This window comes from Equus caballus, chromosome 4, assembly GCF_041296265.1.
Source record: "Equus caballus isolate H_3958 breed thoroughbred chromosome 4, TB-T2T, whole genome shotgun sequence".
Lineage (NCBI taxonomy): Eukaryota > Metazoa > Chordata > Mammalia > Perissodactyla > Equidae > Equus > Equus caballus.
Window position 1 is genome coordinate 88,265,757 of NC_091687.1, and position 20,847 is coordinate 88,286,603.

A 20,847-nucleotide genomic window follows, 5' to 3' on the forward strand; every position below is an offset into this window, starting at 1 on the left:
GACGTATGACATTATATAAGTTTAAGGTGTACAACATGTTGATTTGGTACATTTGTATATTGTGATATGATTGCCATTGTAGTGTTAGCTAGGACCTCTATCACATCAAATAATTATCATTTCTTTTTTGTGATGGGAATAATGAAGATCTAGTCTCATAGCAAGTGTGATGTTTATAATAAAATATTGTTGTCTATAATCACTATACTATACATTTAATCTCTAGGTCTTATTTATCTACTAGGTGCAAGCTTGTACCTTTAAACAACCTCTCTCGTATTCCCCTACCCCTCTGCCCTGGTAACTACCATTTACTCTGTTTTTACGAGTTTGGCTTTTTGAGATTTCAAATATAAGTGCTACCATACAGTATTTGTCTTTGGCTTATCTCACTTAGCATAATGTCCTCAAGGTTTATCCACATTGTCACAAATTGCAAGACTTCCTTCTTTCTCATGGCGGAATAGTATTCCATTGTATATATATACACCATGTCTTCATTATCCATTCATCTATTGATGGGCACTTGGGTTGTTTCCATATCTTGGCTATTGTGAATAATGCTGCAATAAACATGGAATGCATATATCTCTTTGATATCATCTTTTCATTTCCTTTGGGTATATACCCAGACATGGAATTGCTGGATCACATGGTAACTCTTTTTTAATTTTTTGAGGAACCTTCATCTTGTTTTCCATAGTGACCAAACCAACTTACATTTCCACCAAATGTGTACAAGACTTTATTGAAAGAAATTGAAGAAGACACAAACAAATGGAAAGACTGTGTTCATAGGTCAGAAGAATTAATATTGTTGAAATAGCCATACTACCCAAAGCTACCTGTAGATTCAGTGCAATCTCTATCAAAATTCCAATAGCATTTTTCACAGAGTAGAAAAAACAATCCTAAAATTTGTTTGGAAACACGAAAGACCCTGAATAGCCAAGAAATCATGAGAAAGAAGAACAAGGCCAGAGGCATCACATTTCTTGATTTCAAATTATATTACAAAGCTATAGTAATTAAAACTATATGATACTGGCATGAAAATAAGACATATAGACCAATGGAACAGAATAGAGAGCCCAGAATTAAGCCCTTGCATATACAGTCAACCAATAATTTGACAAGGGAGCCAAGAACACCCAATGGGGAAAGGATAGTTTCTTCAACAAATGATGTTGGGAAAACTGGATAAACACATACAGAAAAATGAAATTGGACCCTTATTATACACTACTCACAAAAATTAACTCAAAATGGATCAAAGACTTAAAACATAAGACCTGATACCATAAAACTCCTAGAATAAAACATAGGGAAGAAGCTCCTCAACATTGGTCTTGTCAATGATTTTTTTGCATATGACACCAAAAGCACAAACAATAAAAGCAAAAATAGACAAGTGGGACTACATCAAACTTAAAAGCTTCTGCACAGCAAAAGAAACAATCAACAAAGTGAAAAGGTAGCCTACAGAATGGGAGAAAATATTTGCAAACCATATGTTGGATAGTGGGTTAATATCCAAAATATATAAAGAACTCATATAATTCAATAACAAAACAACCAAACAATCTGAATTAAAAATAGGCAAAGGGGACCTGGCCCAGTGGTGTAGTGGTTAAGTTCACATGTTCCACTTTGGTGTCCCAAGGTTCACTGGTTCAGATCCTGGTGTAGACCTACACACCACTCATCAAGCCATGCTGTGGTGGCATCCCACATACAAAATAGAGGCAGATTGGCACAGATGTTAACTCAGTGACAATCTTCCTCAAGCAAAAAGAGGAAGTTTGGCAACAGACGTTAGCTCAGGGCCAATCTTCCTCACTTAAAAAAAAATAATTAAAATAAAATAAAAATCGGAGGAACTAAATAGGTATTTTTCCAAAGAAGACTTCCAAATGGCCAACAGGTACATGAGAAAGTACTTAACATCACTAATCATCAAGGAAGTGCAAATCAAAACCACAATGAGATATTACCTCATACCTGTTAGAATGACTATCATCAAAAAGAGAAGAAGAGCTAACCAGTATTGGCAAAGATGTGCACACTATAAAGGTTTAAAGAGATCTATTAAATAATTAGAAAAAATATCTTATATTTACTCACGTAGTTACCATTTTTGTTGCTCTTCATTTTTGTTTAGATCCATCTTTCCATTTTCCTTGTGCCTGAAGGACTTCCTTTAGCATTTCTTGTACTGCTGCATACCTATTTTTCTTCTGTTTTGTCATATTCCCCGTCAGTATTTCAACTTTGAATGTTTACGCTCATATTTTGCTTAGATAATTCACTTTTCACCTTATCTTACCATTTTTTATACATGGAAACAGTCTTTGATTTTTCTTTTTTCTTCCCCAAACCCCTAGTGCATGGTTGTATATCTAGTTGTAAGTCCTTCTAGTTCTTCTACATGAGCTGCTGCCACAGCATGGCTACTCAGAGACAAGAGGTGTGCCTCCACGCCCAGGAGCTGAACCCAGGCTGCTGAAGCAGAACGCACCAAACTTTAACCACTAGGCCACCAGGGCTGGCTCGAGAAAGTCTTTGATTTGAAGGTGGACTTTTTAAAATGAGATATCTGCCTGCTATACCCTTTGGAAAACCTAGGCCAGAGGATTGGGTTCCAGTGATGACCAAAGTTTCATTGTCAGCCCAGTGAGAGAATATCTTGCAGGAGTTGGTCCTAGACCTGCTATTAATGTTTTTCTATTACTTTCTTAGATAGTAGCACATAATTATGATAATCATGTATATAGATATGATATTAAACTGTGGCAGGAATGAAGTCAGTCTTGATTTGTTGAAAGGAGAATGGGATGTTTGGAATCTGTAGATCTGGGTTAAAATTCTAAGTTTTAGCCTTTGCTAGGCTGAGTAGCCTTTGGAAAGTTCTCTAATCTGTTTGTCCTCAGTTTCTCCATTTGTAAAATGGATGGGATGACACTCACCTCGTATGTTTTTTTGTGAAAAACAAATAAGATGTGTAAAGTATAAACGTCTTTACCTACTTTTATTGTTGTTCTATTTCATGTTAGAAGATAGGGACAGAATTTGTTATAATGTTAGTAAATTGGAGAAGGAGCAAAGCAAACAGGGAAATTCAGTAAGAATAGTTCTAAATAAATACAAATAACAATGTAGGGTCAATGAGGTATAAACATTTTTTACTTGGCTGTTCAGAGTCTTGGGGATAGGAAAGCAGTTCTTAAACAAGACTCTGAACAGCCAAGCAAAAAATGTTTATACAAAAAAGAATGCTATAAACAGGGCTGGCCCGATGGTGCAGCGGTTAAGTTCTCACGTTCTGCTTTGGCAGCCCAGGGTTTGCTGATTCGGATTCTGGGTGCAGACATGGTACCGCGTGGCACGCCATGCTGTGGTAGGTGTCCCACATATAAAGTAGAGGAAGATGGGCATGGATGTTAGCTCAGGCCCAGTCTTCCTCAGCGAAAAGAGGAGGATTGGCAGATATTAGCTCAGGGCTGATCTTCCTCAAAAAAACAACAAAAAAAGACTGCCATAAACAATGTTGAAAATTAAGTTACAGACTGGGAGGGAATGTTTGTAATATATATGATAAATATGGATATCCATATTATTACAGTATTTCTACAAACTAGTAAGAAATAGACAAACAATCTAATAGAAAGATGGGCAAAAGATATAAACTAGATTTAGACAGATGAGAAGTTACAAATGGCTACTAAAAATTTGAAAAGATACCCATATTCACTAGTAATCAGAGAAATGTGAATTAAAATGAGATACCATTTCCACCCATGATACTGGAAAAATTAAAAAGATTAATAATATTCAGTCTTGGCAAGGGTATTAGAAATGGCCACATTCATACACAGTTGATAGAAGAATAAATTTATACATCTTCTTTGGAGGACACTTTGGTAGTAGCTATTAAAATAGAAAATGCTCATGCTTTTTTGATGCACCAATTCCATTTTTTAGTATTTACCCTAGAAAAATATTCACATAATCCATAAAGGCCCTAGTACAAGAATTTTTTACCGCAGCATTGTTTGTAATAGTGAAAATTTGGAAATAATAGAGTAACAGAGAATGATTAAATGAATCGTAGTATACTCATACAATGGAATATTATCCAGTGTTTAAAAAGAATGATGTAGATTTATGTATTTGGACATGGAAAGGTCTCCAGGATACTCTGATAAGTTAAAAAAAAAAAAAAAGGAAGTCAGCAAACTGCTTTTTGTAATATGATGGTGTATAACCACATTTATATTTTAAAAAAAACAACTGTTGGGGCTGGCCCCGTGGCCGAGTGGTTAAGTTCGCACGCTCTGCTGCAGGCGGCCCAGTGTTTCGTTGGTTCGAATCCTGGGCGCGGACATGGCACTGCTCATCAAACCACGCTGAGGCAGCGTCCCATATGCCACAACTAGAAGGACCCACAACGAAGAATATACAACTATGTACTGGGGGGCTTTGGGGAGAAAAAGGAAAAAATAAAAAATCTTTAAAAAAAAAAAAAAAACAACTGTGAATGTGTCTGTTTGTAAATTCATAGGTAAAAGTCTGAAAGGATGAACTTTAATACTAGCAGTCACTGCTGGGAAAGAATGAAAGGTGAATTTCACTTTTAATTCTTTGTATTTGTGCACTGTTTGAATTTTTAATAAACATATGAATGTTTATAAACATGTATATAAACATATAATGATTAGCTTCTACATTTTAAGCATACATAAATAAAACCAGAACTATAACAGTACGAAAGAAGCCGTCAGTGATTATTTTCTAAATAGGACATAAAACCCAGAATTCATTAGAGCAATATATTTGACTACGTAAAAATTAACCTCCAAATAGGGAAAAAACTGGAGCAAGGGAAACTTTCACTTCCAGCAGTTCTGAAACGATGGAATTTTCTGTCAGAATTCTATATTTTAGAATTCTAAGACATAGTTATAAAAAGATGTATAATATTTTTAAAATATTTTTTAATCTCTACATGGATGAAAGGGTGAAGAGATGAACATTTTTATATATGCATATGAGACTATAAATTGGTACAACTTTTCTGGAGGCACTCTGCCATAGAGAACAGTTACTCCTTTTGATTTAGAATTCTACTTCTAGGAATTTAGTTTAAAGAAAAAAATCACAGACATGTAAAAATTTAGATTGTTGCATTGCTATTTGTAATATTATAAATTTAGAAACAAGTTTATTTTGACAATAGGAGATCTTTAATAAACTAGGATACATTTATTCAGTGGAATACTAGCCACTTAATAAAATGCAGAAGTACAAAATTTATGCAACACGTGTTATATGTTGAGTGCTCATTATGTATTAGATTTGTTCTATCTATTATCTATTATTTAATCCTTAGAATAAGCCTGTGAGTTAAGCACTTTCAAGTTCCATTTTATATATTAGGAGACTCAGGCATTGAGAGAGGTTAAATGACTTGTTGAAAATCACACAGTAAGTGGGAGAGCTGGGACCCAGTTATATCTGTCTGACTTCAAAATCCATGTTCTCAATTACAATATTTAATGATTTTATAGACATTAAATATATAATAATATACATTACATGAAAAAAGGTTATCACATGATCTCATTTTTTGCCTAGAAAAATTTACCAGAAGGATGTATTCTAAAATGTCAATAATGATAATAGTTGAATGTTGGGATTGTGGTTGATTTTTGTCTCTTTTTTTGTTATTTTTTCCAGCAATGAACATGAGTAACTTTTATAATTAAAATTTTAAAAGATATTCATTTCATAGCAGAGGGGTGGGGTGGTTTAAAAAAACAATCATTCCCTCTTCCCCTCAGTTTCTGAAGAGAGATATTTCGGAGTTTGGGTGTATCCACTCTTGATGTTGCCTGTAATTTCCTCTTGGCACTAGTTTATAAAAACCAGAAGGTTGAAAGGGCAGTGTTATTCTGAGATCTGAAGATGTGAACAGATGAAAGATCTTTAAATAATAATATTGTAACCATTATTCAGTTTGTTCCCTATATCTGGGACCATGGCCACTAGTAACAGGATTCAGAAACTGGAAACACAGTACTCAAAATTTTACACAGTTAGCAATTCCCCAGCCCCATTCTTTTAGCTTTTCACTAGAAAATCCTTCACCTCTCCTTTCTCCCAATTCTTTTTACCTGGGTGAAAAGAATTTGCACCAGTCATAAACAAATAGCTCTCTTTTGTGCCTGACGTTTTGTGCATTTCTGTTGCCATGTAAACCAAATAAAACTAGAAGAGTAAATTAGCTGCTGCCTGCAGCCTCCCTCCCTAGAGGAGGGAAAGGATGATGAAGGTAATTGGAGAGGACGAGAAGAAAGGGTAGAAATTGAGGGAAGAGAGTATTGTGTTTACATTCCTAGTCTTGATTCTCGCTCTGTTTCTTTAAGTATGAGATTAGAATGTTACCTATAGCTGTTTGTGTTGGTCGTTAGTCATTTCCCAGCAGCTGAGAGATGTAGCTGACTAATAACTTCTTCTCTGTTTGCATGTTGGAAACTGTTGCTATTTGGGGGTAGAATTAATAGATTCCATTTTTCAGGACTGGAAAACCTAGGAAGATGAAAGGTTGTAGGGCAGGGCATAGGGTTTGTGATTTGGGGTTATAAAGGGTTACATTTTGGGGGGTTGGCATAAAAAAGTAGTTCCAAGGTGTCTAATCAAATGGGCACTGGAGCCACTATGAAAGACTATATATAATAGCTGGTCAGTAACTTCCAAGCATTTACAGTTAGAACTGGAGGGACAATAACAGCTGAAGCCTAAAACACATGGCACAGAAACTAGGTAAGTCCTTGGAATCAGGTAATAAGGTGTTTATTTAAATTGTAAATATTGATTAGGGGCTAGGGGAGGTAAACATAGGGTGATGTATGATTGTGGGAAGAGAAAGTGAGTGTGGCTATTACTCATCTATTCCAGATCTGGAGAAAAATCATCTCTTCTCCAATCTGAGGAGACTTTGAAATCAATCAGCATCATTTCCTCCATCCTCAGACCCTATTGTGCCATCCACTGCTAAATTAAGCATTCTCATCTAGATGGTCCTGTTTGTCCTTAAGTTAGGAAAGAGTGGAGTTATTTAAAGTACTATTATAATGACCTTAAGTTACTGGGCAGTAAGGTTGATAATGAACTTACAAGTAAGTAGCCAAAACCTTTTTTTTCATGGCCTTGTCTTCATTTCTTATTATTTCTTTATGTACGTATAAGTAATATATATATATTTATTTATTTATTCTTATCCCCCCTTTTTTACACAAAAGGGTCACATAATATGAACCTCTGTATGAGTATTAAGAAGCTTCCTCTTTTTACAGGTATATAATATTCCATTCTTTGAATGCAATCACAACACTGTTGGTGGACATCTGGCAGGTTTTAAATAGTAAGCTGGAATTTTAGTACCTTTAAATGCCTTTTATTTGCATCTCACTTTGAGGCCACGCTACAGAAGTTAACACATAGAAACCAGTAGAATATAAGTGAAAAGTTACAAATCCAGCTGTAGTTGTAATCTGGGCTATGGGAAGATGTCTGCATAACTTCATAGTCCTGCAACTTCCCTCTACTTTGTTTTTCTTTCCTCACTATGTTTCTCTTGTGCCATTTGTTTTTTTTTTTTGTCTTTTAATTTTCTTTTCTCAGTTGCTTTCTAGACCTATCTAATAGACCAGCCTCCCTAACTGCTAGTTAGACATTTGTTAGGAAATTTTTAGACTTGCAGATGACTTTTGCATTTTACAGTCACCAAAGGATAGCAGTTTTTAGTCCAGGTGAGGATGAGATTCTTGCTGTCTTCTTTGCTGAAAGCTCTTTAAGTCTTATTACTCAGATAATGATCTTCTACTATCATTGTTCCCCTGTTACCAAGGTACACTTAGTAACAAATTTGCATTCTATTGGTCATAATCCGTACACACTCACCAACTACTTTGAGGCTGGCACCTTACATTGCTAGAGGCTCAGCAGGAGTAGAGACAAGCAGGACTGGGAAATGCTCTTTAAATCCTTGAGTGGTAAATAAGCCTAGGCTCTTTGGAGGGAAGCATAAAAGGGTGATCGATTGATATTATTTTGGCTGTCCTGCAACAAGGAAAGAGTGGAATAAAGAAAGGAAGGAGAAGATACAAAGAAGTTTTGGCTAGGAAAAAAAGCACTACATTGAGAATCAGGGTGCATGGGTTTTGATCTATCTTCTATTATTAATTTGGTCTGTGATTTCACTTCCCTGGGCCTAAGTTTCCACACCTATGAAATGAGTGGTTTGGAGTTAAAAAGATGTATATCTCTGAAATTTTAAGGCAAGAATAGAAAAAAATGTAAAGCAAAGATGTCTTCAAGATGCCATATTGATTTCAAATAGTATAAAGCCAGCCCTGGTGGTCTGGTGGTTAAGAGTCTTCGTGCTCTCACCGCTGTGGCCCGGGTTTTTTTCCCGTCAGGGAACCATACTGTCTGTTGGCTGTCCTGTGGCGGCTGCATGTTGCTGTGATGCTGAAAGCTATGCCAACAGTATTTTAAATACTAGCAGGGTCACCCATGGTGGACAGTTTTCAGCCAGAGTCTCCAGACTAAGACTAGGGAGAAGGACCTGGCCACCCACTTCTGAAAAAAATTGGCCACAAAAACCCTCTGTGGAGCATTGTCTGATATAGCGCTGGAAGGTGAGAGGATGGCGCAAAAAGACCAGGCACTCCATGGTAGTAACAACAAAGTATGACGTGGAGAGCTTGTCTACTACTGTGTAATACCTATTACAGTTAGTATTGTTGTATAACGAATGACTGGCAGAATTCAGAGCTTTAAAATAAACATTTAGTTTGCTCACAATTTTGTGGTCAGAATTATGGCAATGGCTCAGCTAGACAGTTTTTACTTGGAGTCTCTCTTTTTTGGCCCTGCCAGTTCATAACTTTTAGTCAATCAAGTAGTAAATTTAAGTAGATATTTATGCTGTATATTTAGTTGTTTCCAGTGGGAGGATAATTCAGTGCATTTAGTACTTTATACTGTTGAACTATAAGTCGCTTTTACAAGTTACCCTTATAGATAGAATTAACTAAAAGCATAGCATATAATTCTTTGGTACCACTTACCAGAGAGAGAAAGGAAGAAAAGAGATACAGGAGGAGGAGAAGTGGGCAGTGGCAGCAGTTGGGGGAGGATGATGGGGCCGATGAGGATGGAAATGGAGGACTGAGTACCTGTAAGTTATTGAGAGCAGTACAAGTGACTACTGTCCTCAAAGCGCTCTTGTGGAATTCTATGAATTTATAGGGTGGGAATGACATACTCATGATTATCATATAAAATGTATTATGGGTAAGATAGTGGAAATAAGAAATATAAAATATGCCTATAATCTTGAGAATTTACTGTGAATTGGGAAGATTTAAGTACTTAAAGGGAAGAATATCAGTGTAAAAGAGCCTGGGCGGCAAGCCAGTTAAATGATACAGGCAATAATTACAACAGAAGTTCAGAAGAAAGGATTATCTCCAAGGATATAAAGGTAAAGCTTTAGATAGAAAGCAGTATGCATTTTGGCATTAGAAGAAAAGTAGGGAAGCAGAATGGAAAGTAAATAGAGTATATAGAAAGGAGACCGAAAAGGCATTTTAGACGGAAGAAATTGTGTAAGTGCAGGGAGAGCCTTATAAAATTCCTTGTCATTGTTAGTGCCATCATTCACCCTATCAGCAGGTAGCAGAGTAGCAGAAACCTCAGAGTCATTTTAGGCTCCTCTTCCCTGATAAGTTAACTCAAAAATAATATCAAGAAGAAACAACATTTTTGGAAGGAGAGGAAGAGTAATAATGACTGAAATTTTGAACTTAAGTTATTAGACTAATAATAGATTTTAAATGTTTTAAAAAAATAGTAGTGAGATAGGGGCCTGCCTGGTGGCACAGCAGTTAAGTTTGCACGTTCCACTTCAGCAGCTGTGGGTTCGCCAGTTCAGATCCCAGGTGCGGACCTACACACCGTTTGTCAAGCCACACTGTGGCAGGTGTCCTACATGTAAAGTGGAGGAAGATGGGCATGGATGTTAGCTCAGGGCCTGTCTTCCTCAGCAAAAAGAGGAGGATTGGCGGCAGATGTTCGCTCAGGGCTCAATCTTCCTCAAAAAAAAAAAAAAAAAAAAAAGATTAAAAAATACTAAAGAAAAGAGAAGGAGGTAGTTTGAAAGGAGCGATGAGGAGAGAGACCTCTTCCTTTAAAATAGGAAGGATGAAGGAAAAGGTAGGTGAATATACCAAGAAATTTTCATTAAAAGATGAAGAAACTTTCAGTAATCTGTCTTCTAAGTAGAAGGCTCATTGGCTAACTGAGGCTAGGACTCCTCAGAGGTGGAAGTATATATAGAATTAGCAAAAAAAGCTTTGGGACTCAGCAGGAAATTCTTCAAGACCTACTGGAAAATTATGGTATTCCATTTGGAAAAATGACTTTAGAGCTAATAGCAGCTTAAGAGGCTGCTCAAGAATGAGTTTTTCAGAGAGCAGACATTTTGAATTTCCTCCTTCAGATCCTGGAGGCTTTGTGGGGATATGGAAATATTTAAAGGATTAAATTGTTGAGCAAAATTGATATTGAAAAGTACTTTAAATTTATTGTTTTTCTCCTTCTGCATGGTTGAGAATGCTGGAGGTTAATGTAGCTATGTACCCTGTGGGACCTAACAAGAGTTAGTTAATTATAATCAACTGTTGGGAAACAGACTGTTCTGAACAAAGCATTATTCACTTGCTACCCATTTTGGGGGTTCATGGATAAGCATATAAAATTCTGTTTCACTGTTCCAAAATGATTGATGTACATTTTGTTTGTTTGTTTTGTTTTTTTGGTAAGGAAGATTGGTCCTGAGCTAACATCTGTTGCCAATCTTCCTCTATTTCGTATGTGGGGGACTGCCACAGCTTGGCTTGATAAGCAGTGTGTAGGTCCACACCCAGGATCCAAACCCACCAACCTTGGGCTGCCAAAGCAGAGCACACAAACTTAACCACTACACTACTAGACTGGCCCTTGATCTACATTTTTTAAAGAGCATTTATTATATATATTTAAAATATATAAATGTATAAATCCTCCCTTTCTCTCTCTTCACCCCTGGTCCCACAGATAATCATTGTTTTGACAGCTTCTTGTACTCTATTCCAGAAAAATTTGTTGTGTGTTTAATATTAAACATTATTATGTATATATTAACATATGTATCTTGATAGTGTATTTAAACTATATATCTTGAAACCATTTCACTTACATCCTTGTTCAATCAGTTATGTGAAATCATTTCTCTTTTCCTCTGACCTCTGGTCCCCATTTCCTTTGCATAGGGAGTATACTATGGGAATACAAATTTCAAACACCTGTTTGGTTTTTCTAACCAAATAAAATTCTCTGTTTCATTGTATTCGCATTGGATTAAAATAGTGAAGGATTTTAATTTTTATTTGAAGTTTTTTGTTTTAAAAAGAGTGGGGAGAATAAGTGAAAATATTAATCACATTTGTCGGTATTCAGTATTCCTCTCAATAGTGTTCTGTTAGCCTCTCTCTCCCTTGTTTGGCATATTTCTACAGTTTCTCCCCACTAGAGGGCACTAGGATATTGTTTGTTTTTAGTGGCTGTTATTAGTGAATTTAGAATTAAAACTTTCATATTTTTCTTATTTATCCTGCATTGTAATATGAATAAAATCTACATCCTGAGATCACTCTATGTTTGGCATATATGGACAATTATAGTACCTTCTGTGCTAACAATTTTGACTTTGAATACTATTTTGTGCTAAATGCTTAAAGAAGAAAAGGTGGGGGCCGATTCCGTGGCCGAGTGGTTAAGTTCACGCACTCCGCTCTGGCGTCCCAGGGTTTCACCGGTTCAGATCCTGGGCGCGGAGATGGCACCACTCATCAGGCCACGCTGAGGTGGCGTCCCACATGCCACAACTAGAAGGACCCACTACTAAAATATACAACTATGTACTGGAGGGATTCTGAAAAATTCTGAAAGAAACAAAAATTCTGGAAGAAAAAATTTGAGAGAGTTCTCTAAAATTAACTTCTTTTCAGAAGACACAGTTAAGTAAATAAAAAGGCATGCCACAGAATGGGAGAAAATATTCACAATACATATACCAGACAAAAGTCTAGCATCTAGAATATTTCAAGAACTCTTACAATTCAATAAGATACACAATCCAGTTTTTTAAATGGACAAATGATTTGAACAGACATGCCTCAATAGATACTATATGAATGCCAATAAGCACATAAGTTGTTCAACATCATGAGTCATTAGGGAAATGCACATTAAAACCACAATGAGATACTGCACACCCACTAGATACTTTTAAAATTTAAAAGACTGACAATACCTATTATCGATGTGGATATGGATCGGTTGAAATGGTCATACATTACTGGTAGATGACAGTTTTCCAGTTTGTTATAAATTTAAGATACACTTACCAAATGACCCAGCAATTCTACCCCTACCTATGTTTTTACCCAAGAAAATGAAATCCTATGTTCACGCAAAGACTTGTACACTGTTGTTCTTGGCAGTTTAATTCATAGTGGCCCCAAACTGGAGAAAACATCAAATATCCATCAATAAGTAAATTTATAGTACATCCATATAAAGGAATACTACTTAGTAATAAAAAAGAGTGAACTACACATGGAACAATATGGATGAATCTAAAAAATGTGGATGAAAGAAGCTAGACACAAAAGAGTGTATAGTCTATTATTTCATTTATATGACATTCTATAAAAGGCAAATCTATCTATAGTGATAGAAGGTAGATCAGTGGTTGCGTAGGGCCATTGTGGTGGTGGTGGGGCATCAATGCAGGAGAAATAGACAAGTGAGTTAACCAAAAAATTGCAAATTATGAAGGAAAGAAGGCATAGGCAGCATGTACAAAGGTCCTAAGTTGGAAAAGAAGATTGATTTCTAGAGGAGTATTATGAACAAGAGGGTAAATGGAGGAGATGGATTTGGAGAGATAAGTAAGGGCCAAATCATGTGGAAAGAGTCAGTTCCTTAAGAACTTGAGGGGGCCGGCCCTGTGGCCGAGTGGTTAAGTTCGCATGCTCCGCTGCGTCAGCACAGCGTTTTGCCAGTTCGAATCCTGATTGTGGACATGGTACTGCTCGTCAGGCCATGCTGAGACGGCTTCCCACATGCCACAACTAGAAAGACCCACAACTAGAAGGACCCACAACTAAGAATATACAACTATGTACTGGGGGGCTTTGGGGAGAAAAAAGGAAAAATTAAAATCTTTAAAAAAAAAAAAGAACTTGAGAGGGAATGGACTTTAGAGCACAGGGTGAGACCTTTACTTCAGTGAAATGGGGGAAGAAGGAGAAGCTGGGCAAATGAGTATACCTAGTAGTTGGAATGTGAGAGAGTTTGTATCAGATATTTTCCTGTTTTCTTATATTTACTCTCTTTTTTCTATATAAGGTAAGGCTGTCACTTGAAAGTGAGGGTAGAAGAAGTTTGAGGGGACAAACATGAAGTGTTCTTCCTGAGAGGAGACAAAGGAAGTATGTACTACTTAAGAAACTTCATAAGGTGACGGAGGCACTATTGGTGCTCATTTGAGGTTTGGGAAGATGAATTTAAAGTGAAACCAGTCAGCCTGGTCATGTGGTTTTTCTCTTGCAAAATTTAGATGCTTGGGCCCAAACATGGAATAGATGGATTGGTAGGGGTCATCAGGATTGAGATTTTGCATGGTAAAAATGATGAAGGGAGAGAGGGAGTGAAATTATTTATGAGAGTCATGTTCAAGATGGACAATTTTTTTAATGAGTTGGGCTACATCTGCAAATGAAGTGGTAGGATAGGAGGAAGTAGTCTTAGGATGACTTTGAGGTTTCTGAAATGGACATCCACTTACTGGGATAGGGAATTCAAGAGGAAGAGGATCCGATTCAGGGGTAATATGATGAGTTCAGTTTTGGACACGCTGTATTTGAGGAACCCATGGGATGTCTAAGTGGGGATGGCCAGTGGGTATTTGGATATACAGATCTGAGAGATCTGGGCTATAAATAGAAATTTAAGAGTGATCAACACATAGGTGCTAACTGAAACATGGTGATGGTAGAGATTATGAGAGGGAATTTGTATAATAAGAGAAGGGGAGGGTATGTGGTTTCCTTTTTTCAGAACCAGAATGGTTGTGGTGGTTATTGGTGTTTTGTTTTGTTGCCTTCAGTATTCTGTCTCCTTTTCCAAATGAGTCCTAGCAAATACAACATGGAATGGTGGTAAGAGCAGAGTTTAAGTCCTGGCTTTGCCACTTCCTGCTGTATGCCTTGAGCAGGAAAATTTCTGAGTCTCAATTCTTTTATCTGTTAAAAACATCTGTATCAAGAGAATGAAAAGGCAAGCCACAGACTGGGAGAAAATATTTACAGAAGACACATCTGATAAAGGACTATTGTTCAAAATATACAAAGAACTCTTAAAACTACGTAATAAGAAAACAAACAGCTCGATTAAGAAATGGGCAAAAGAGGGGCCAGCCCAGTGGTTCAGTGGTTAATTTCGCATGTTCCACTTCAGGCGGCCCGGGGTTCGCTGGTTCACATCCTGGATGTGGACATGGCACCACTTGGCAAGCCATGCTGTGGTGGGTGTCCCACATATAAAGTAGAGGAAGACGGGCATGGATGTTAGCTCAGGGCCAGTCTTCCTCAGCAAAAAAAAAGAGGAGGATTGGCAGCTCAGGGCTAATCTTCCTCCAAAAAAAAAAAAAATGGGCAAAAGACTTTGACAGACACCTCACCAAAGAAAATATACAGGTGGCAAATGAACATATAAAAAGATGTCCCACATTATATGTCATCGGGAAATGCAAATTAAAACAACAATGAGATACCACTACATACCTATTAGAGCACAGGACTTTTATTAGGACCTATTAGAGTGACCAAAATCCAGAACACTGACAGCACCAAATGCTGGTGAGGATATGGAGCAACAGGAATTCTCATTCCTTGTTGGTGGGAATGCAAAATGGTACAGCCACTTTGGAGTACAATTTGGCAGTTTATTATAAAACTAAACATATTCAACCATGCAATCCAACAATTGCACTCCTTAGTATTTACCCAAATGAGTTGAAAACATATCCACACATGGATGTTTATAGCAGCTTTATTCATAATTGCCAAGACTTGGAAGCAATCAAGATGTCCTTCACTAAGGGAATGGATAAATAAACTGGTACATCTAGGCAATGGAATATTATTCAGCACCAAGAAGAAATGAGCTATCAAGCCTTGAAAAGACACAGAAGAATCTTGAATGCGTATTACTAAGTGAAAGAAACCAATCTGAAAAGGCTACATACTGTATGAGTCCAATTATGTGACATTTTCTAAAATGCAGAACTATGGAGACAGTAAAAGATCAGTGTTTGCCAGGGGTAGGAGGGTGGAAGAGATGAATAGGCAGAGCACAGGACTTTTAGGGCAGTGACACTATCCTATATAATAATGTAATGGTGGTGGACACATCATTACACATTTGTCAAATCCATAAAATGCACAACCCCGAGAATGAACCCTAATGTAAACTGTGGACTTTGGGTGATAATAATACGTCAATGTAGGTTCATGCATTGTAACAAATGTGCTACTCTGCTGCAGGATGTTGATAGTGGGGAAGCTGTGTGTCTTGTGGGGCAGGGGATATATGAGAGCTCTCCATACTTTCTACGCAATTTTGTTGTGAACCTGAAAGTGTTCTAAAAAATAAAGTCTATTAAAAAGAAAAACAGCTGTAATAAGAAACTGCTTGGAGACAGGTCAAATATTACAAGACTACTGGTCTAAACTTGAAATCGCTGAGCTAATACTCACTCTAGGCTTCATGGGTCTTTGTTTTCAGTTGTTGTTTGCTGCTGCTTAATGGGAAGATTTTGCTTCCCTTCCTCACCTTCACTACCTCTGTCAAGTTTTTCTTTAAAATTATTGCGAGTGAACAATTACAGTCCTTGGAAAGATATAATTACAGTCTAATGAATGTATAGATATAAATGTCTGGATTTTTATATTGCTGGGGGAGAGATGATGAGGGAAAACATTCAACCCAATTATTTATTAATAAATAATTAAAAGAAATTTATTTCACTAATCTAACAAATATTTGAATCTCCTTTCAGTTGTATTTCTTACCTTGTTTACTTTTACACCCAAGTACCATTTCATACTTGAAAACTTTTCAAATAGATACATTAATCTACTTTGAGTACCAGGGCCTCCTTCCTCTTTGGGGTCCAAAACAATTTCTGAAACAATGGGAAAGGGGTCTTGGGTTATACCCATTATACAGAAAAGCCTGTAAAACTAAGGTGAAGTAATTGGCTAGCTTTTGGCTGGTGGATACTCTCCCTTCATTTCTTATTGCATGCAGATTTGGTGAGGAGGGGATGGCAAAGTCATTTTTTTCCACAAAGGAGAAGAATAATACTTCTGGACATTTATCCTATAGATGTTCTCACACATTTGGAAAATATCATATATAGAAGAATATTCATTATAGCATTATATCATGGTAATAGACAAATAGCAAAAAGAAGGAAATAATCTAAATGTCCATTGGTAGGGGATTGGTTAAATAAATATTGGTATATCTTAAAATAGAATAATGTGCAGAAGTTAAAAAGAGTGAGACAGGTCTATACATACTGATATGGAACAATCTTAAAGACAGTGTTGAGAGGGGGAAGGTATAGAACCGTATGTATGATGTGCTACCATTGGTGTAGAAAAAGAAACAAAGAAACCCATATGCGCTCGTGTGTGTGTGTGTGTGTGTGTGTGTGTGTGTGTGTGAGTGTTTATGCTTTTATGCAAATGATATCTCTAGAAGAATGCACAAGAGAATTTTTCTTTAGAATAATCAAGTGTTGAAGGAGTAGAAAGAGAAACTTAGTTTTCACAATATACTCTTTGTAGCTGTTGAACTTTGTCCTGTGAACCTTTGTTACCTAGTTAAAACAAATGAAGAAATAAAAGAATAAAATCCAGATTTAAAAAACCTATTTTACAGGATTGGCTGAGGATGAAATGAGTCATGTATAAGTCTCCGGCAGTGCTGCCTAGCACATAGTAAGTATATTGTAAATGATAGCCTTTGCTCTTGCCCTTTTCCCTCCAGTTCTGTAATTACTGTTTGGAGGGTTCCCAGGATTTATTTTCTTCACATAGACCAAGATGAATTCGGATTGTCAATCCAAATGGATCTATGAACCCTTTGAAATTGTGTACCAAATTTTGTGTAAGTATGTGCAGATGCCAGACTCTAGATTCTAGTCTGTGACTTTCATCAGATTTTCTAAGGAAATCTGGCCATGGCCCTAATGAGGTAAGACACATTGTTCTAAGCTGCTTTACTATTTTTTTTTTTTTTTTGAGGAAGATTAGCCCTGAGCTAACAGCTGCTGCCAATCTTCCTCTTTTTTTTTTTTTTTTTTTGCTGAGCAAGACTGGCCCTGAGCTAACATCCATGCCCATCTTCCTCTACTTTATATGTGGGATACCCACCACAGCATGGCTTGCCAAGCAGTGCCATGTCTGTACCCAGGATTCAAACCGGCGAACCCCTGGCCGCTGAAGCGGAACATGTGTGCTTAACTGCTACGCCACCAGGCTGGCCCCTGCTTTGCTATTTTATGTTTCCTTCCACTAGAAAATACTCTGCTATCAGTTAGTTCTCTTGCTGGTCTTTTTCCCTCATAACTATCTTTTCTGGATCCATGTGTTTTCTAATTATGTCATATTTTGGAAAGTAACTTAAACTCTCTGGATCTCAGTTTCTTAACTGTAAAATGAAGTGATTGATCTGGATAAACTCAGAGCTTCCCTTTATCTTGAAAATGTTATGGTTCTATCTAGATATACTATGTATGGGCTTTAAAAATTAGAACTATTGTCATAAACCAAGAAGAACCCTTATGCTAAGAATAACCCTTAGACAGAGACCAAAATCTGAAACAAGGGTTTTGTGTATACGTGTGTGAGAACCCATGTAGGCTCAATCCCAAACTGAATAGCTATGATTTATTTTCCTACCAGAAGTAAAGCTCCCTTACTAATGAGATAGGGCTGTGTAAGATGCTCTGGTGGCCCTGTGAGGCAGAGGTGATGTCTCTGTATAACTTCTCCCTTCTCAATGACTTCTCTGCTTTGTTTATGGAAAGGGGAGAAAAGTAGACACAACTCTGTGAGTTGTAGTTCTATACTAATAAGAATTTCCTTGAACAGTATTGATCATTATCTGCTACCAACTTTCATAAATTAGAATTATAACCTACTAGTTTGACCTCAACCTGCACACTTTACCTCAGTTGTTCATTTAGTTATTCATACTGTTGCACAACCCAATTCCTCAGAATCTTGTATCCCACATCTTTATGGTGGTCAGCTATGTTTACTTTTGTCTATTGCTTCAAAAGGCTTAAAGAGAGAATGGGATTCTTGACCTACAAGGTAGATCGGGGTTAATAAGAGTTCATTCAACAAGCATATGAGGATAAGGGCATTTCAGATAAAGAGGGCAAAGACACCTGGATTCCAGTCTTAGCTCTGTCTGTTATTTGTGATCTTGAGTCAGTTACTTAACTTAGCCATACTTCAGTTTTCTTAGTTGTGAAATGTGATAAAAGCACCTACCTCATAGGTTAGTATAAGGATGAAATGAGATAATACATGCCAAAATACATAGTATTTGGAATATAGAAAGTATTCAATAAACGTAGTCCCTTTTTTCTTATTATTGATGTTAAAGGCATGGAGATGTGAGGCACCATGACAACTTTGGAGACTTAAAGAGTTAGGTATAACTTTAAGACCCAAATCTAATATTTTTTCCCTAGTGTAGCCTTCCCAGATCCCACAGGTGTTGAGCTGTGGTCCTGCAGCCACTTCTTATTGTAAACTCTCTTTGATACCGAACTGTTAGGACTTCCGTGGTGGAAGCTGCAATTTTCAATGAGTATATATTGAGTATCTGTATGTATCAGGCATTATGCTAGATGAACAATACAGATAAGATCCCTGCCCTCTTGAAGCTTAAATTCTAGAATGGAAAAGCAAAAAAAAAATAATTTCAGATAGTGATAGTTAATTGCAGGAAATAAAATAAGGTAATGGGTTCAGAGTGATGGGGGCAGGGCCAGATAGGATGATCAGGGAAGGTCTTTAAGAGGTAACATTTGAGCTGAGACCTGAGGGATGAATTCCATGGATCATGTGTAACACTTTTTATACCTCAACTTCACCCCCTTACAATCTTGATTGTGTTCATAGTCATTTCTTTCAGGTTGCTTTAGAATGGTGATTGCTGAATTTAGTTTGTATACACATTCTGTATTTGTGTTGGGCTCTAGCTCTTCTGCTTTCCCTCCCTCTCTCCACGAGAGTGAGCTCTTGAGCTGACTTGTTTGAATCCAGCAAGACTTTTCTTCTTTATCTGTCCATGTTTTAATTTGATACACAAGGTTTTATAAACCGAGTACTACCATCCCTAGTCTTTCCTCTTGGGTAAAGGTGCTGTTCATTTCCTCATTACTTTCTCTCAGTAATAAGTTTGAAGCAGTCTTCATTGTAAGCATTAGGGACATATTAGTCACCGTATTAGGTGATCTGGGAATTCTAAACAGTAGTCAATTCAAAAATTTCTCAAATATTATTGACAAAAGGAAAAACTTTCACTGAAGAGAATCTAGCCCTCCCAAAGCTAGGTGGCACCTGGAAAAATGTCGTGCTCTCTTTTTGCCATGTTCTTGGTGGCATAATGATGACCTTCAAATTACTATTCTTTTGAGAGCTAACCTATTCTGTTATCCTACAGTCAGAATATCCTTCATGATTTTGGTGACTGCTTTAAGGAAATGGCCCTCTGTTGCACTTGGTTAGTCAGAGATGTAGGATTCCATTTTCTTGAATTGAAGGCCCTCACTGGAGGAGTAGGTCAGAGTGCACATTTCTATAAAGAGACTAGGTTCCCTGGATTCCACAGTGAGGTGTAGAACAAGTAGATAAGGAGTTGAATAGAGTTGTCAGTTATCAGAATTAAGAGCCATTTCTCTCCCAAGATTACTTTGTTGCATAAATCCCACAGTAATGATGTCTTTCTGAATGCCCATGCCTTCTATTGTTTTCTTGACAATAAAGAAAAAAGAAAAGAAAAGCTGTTCAGAATCAGGTCTCAACCATTGGATCTCTTGGCTTTCAGATTGCACTGGCTGCATTGTTTCTCTGTAGGTTTGGGCTTCCCACCTAGAAGGGTCTCATAGTTTTTGTTTGTTTCTCTCCTTGTTTGGTATCTATCTGAATCACAATTAAAGGAGATTCTTCTTATGTTTAGAAGAACAGTTGGCCGCTTTACTAATTATTTCATCATTTATAACTCCTAGGTAGACTCTACCTCTAATCCTAAAGGTTTATCTTTCTGTTCTATTCAGTTTATTCTGTTCTTTCTGTCTATTCTGTGGTTTTTCTGGGAAGAGTTCAGGATAACTGACATTTAAGAGGTGATTTGGGATCATTTCATCTTTGTATTGAGTCAGTCTTCATGTTCTATTACATATTTTAAAGAGCTCATTATGTTTCTGTTGAAAATATTTAATTCCTTTTTCTTTTTTTTTTAAAGATTGGCACCTGGGCTAACAACTGTTGCCAATCTTTTTTTTTTTTCTGCTTTATCTCCCCAAACCCCTCGTACACAGTTGTATATCTTAGTTGCAGGTCCTTCTAGTTGTGGGATGTGGGA

General features: G+C 36.9%; 1 protein-coding gene across 16 annotated transcripts in view; it reads left to right on the top strand.

Annotated features, from left to right (window-relative positions):
* AHCYL2 (adenosylhomocysteinase like 2) overlaps window positions 1-20,847 on the top strand; it is a 168,807-nt gene that overhangs the window by 73,373 nt on the left and 74,587 nt on the right. Inside the window, exons 1-2 of one of the 16 annotated variants that reach the window (XM_070265057.1) lie at window positions 6,466-6,822; window positions 17,125-17,183. The exons of 14 other annotated variants lie outside the window; for them this stretch is intronic. The gene's annotated coding sequence lies outside the window, so the exon portion shown is untranslated. Of the gene's footprint in view, window positions 1-6,465; window positions 6,823-17,124; window positions 17,184-20,847 lie in introns of those variants that run through there. One more of the 16 variants, XM_070265056.1, reaches the window with a different exon arrangement.